The sequence below is a fragment of the Arachis duranensis genome, chromosome 9 (genome assembly GCF_000817695.3).
Source record: "Arachis duranensis cultivar V14167 chromosome 9, aradu.V14167.gnm2.J7QH, whole genome shotgun sequence".
Taxonomy (NCBI): Eukaryota; Viridiplantae; Streptophyta; class Magnoliopsida; order Fabales; family Fabaceae; genus Arachis; species Arachis duranensis.
Window position 1 is genome coordinate 82700770 of NC_029780.3, and position 2436 is coordinate 82703205.

A 2436-nucleotide genomic window follows, 5' to 3' on the forward strand; every position below is an offset into this window, starting at 1 on the left:
AATAATGGCAATGGCGGAAGGGAAGCTCAGGGCCCGATGACACTGGCAACTTTCTTAAAGGTTAACCCACCTAAGTTCAAGGAAACCACCAATCCGACTGAAGCTGATACTTGGTTTCAGGCCATGGAGCGAGCACTGCAAGCGCAGTTGGTGCCTGAAGAGCAGCGTGTTGAATTTGCTACCTATCTGCTCATGGGGGAAGCATCGCATTGGTGGCAAGGGGCTCGACGTCTCCTGCAACAGGGGAATGATCCTATCACTTGGATGCCTTCCAGGTGGAATTCTATAAGAAGTACTTTCCAAATTCCGCCAGGACAGCCAAGGAATTGGAGTTACTACAGTTGAAGCAAGGTGCTATGTCCGTATCTGAGTATACAGACAAATTTGAGGAGCTATTCAGGTTTTCCCGCATGTGTCATGGAGCTCCGGAAGACTTCGAGGAATGGAAATGCATTAAGTATGAAGGAGGGCTTCGGAGCGACATCTTAAGTTCAGTGGGACCAATGGAGATCCGAACTTTTTCAGAGTTAGTGAATAAGAGCAGAATTACTGAAGAGTGTGTGAAAAGGAGGGTTGCAGAGGAAGGAAGTCATAGAAAGCACAACCAAGAATTCGCACCAAGGGGTCGAGAGTTTAAGGAGAGAGGATACATACAACACTTTCCCCAAGGACGGAATAACTTTGCGACGAGTGAGGAGTCCCAAAGGAATGGTAAAGGAAAACGGGCAGCGGCTGCTTCTAATGTTCTGAGCTGTCAGAGGTGTGGAAGTCATCACCCGAATAGGCCTTGCCGATTGGGGTTAGGCGTATGTTACAAGTGCGGGTTACCAGGGCATGTATCAAGAAATTTCCAAGAAGGAGAGAGTCAGGATGCGGGCCGATTGCGGCAGTAAGATTGAGGTAATTGCAATAATCAAGCTTAAATGGCAGTGTGTGATTTTATAATACCACCTATACAGTAAAACTGGGAATGTCGAGCTTAATATTAGACGGAGAAGCAAATCGGATGGTCCGAGTAAGGATTTGCCTCAATACAAATGGATAAATGCTTGTGATGTAAATGATTTTCTGTTGAGAATGATGTGTTGTGTTTGTTATGTAGTTGGTTGGTTTCTAGATTTTTGGTAGAACGGATTGAACCTATGACTCTTAGTTCCTTTGATTTAAATAGATAAGCAATGGTCCTAAATGATGGATTTGGAAACGTTGATTTGAAATGCCAGTCATGCTAAGTTGTGGTTGGATACTTGAGGAAATAAGTGGTGGAGCTAATACTTGACGAGAAATCAAAGTGGCATAGTAGAAGCTTGCTAAAGCGTTAGCATACTAGGGTAATAATAAGGAAAAGTGGGATATGATTAAAAATGCTTTATGCTTTGAGTACTTAAAAGTTTAGTGAGCTTATACAGATACTGATTCTCGATAATTGGAATTAATTGCGGCGGTGAGCCTTAATGGTTCTGAAATGGATGAGGAAATTATCATTGATGCATAGTCGGATTTAGATGATGATTGAGTGCAAGTTGTTGTGTTTGAGAGATGAGTGCTATGATGATTGGTCATGGTGACCTTGGATTTTGATCAAGATTTGTAATGATCGGTTTCAGAGAAATCGTTTGGAAACCTTTAAATTGCAATACTGATGCGGTACTGAGATTGGTTTGAGGAAACCCGTGACGGGTGGTAAACTCTAACTTTTAGGGAGGTGCTGTTGAAAATTCTCCCAAGAATTGAAGGAGTGTTGGTTATATTTTTGAAAATGATTTTTGATCTGAGTAACTTCAACAAAAGAGATGTGTCTCAAAAGCTTTTATAGATTATTAAAGGGAAGCGGATTCATAAGAGTTTGTCAGCTTGTTAGCACAAACTCATTGAATTTAAAAAAAAAAAGCTAAGAAAGCTTTGGTTGATTATAGTGATGTGGGATGATGGCTATGATTAACGATGATAGCAATATTATTGATGAGATTTAATAGGGTGTGAGTGGATGAGACGATAAAAGTAAGGAACGAATGACCGAGATCCTCAGAGATAGAGAAATCAGAGCGCGGCAACGGAAGCGCACAGAGTAAAAGGACCTTGAAACTGTTATGCGTTGGATATAACGGCAGACTACGCTCGCGTACTCGTAGTGATGGATGGAATTTTCGAGGGCGAAAATTTCTGTTTGGGGGGTAGAATGTAATACCCGGTCTAACCGAAATTAATTAAATAATGAGTAAGTAGGAGCGAACATGGTTGGAAGATTTGGCAATTGGAATTTGATGATTTCAATATGATATTTGGATTCAGTGAATTTTTCCGAGTCGGAAGACATAGTTTTCTGCGTAAAAGTGCGCAGTGGAATTTTGACCGGCAGTACCAGCTGAGACTTGTCTGGTACTGCAGCTGAGAAAGTTGATTATGAGTAAATAAGATTAAGAAATGAGGAATTAT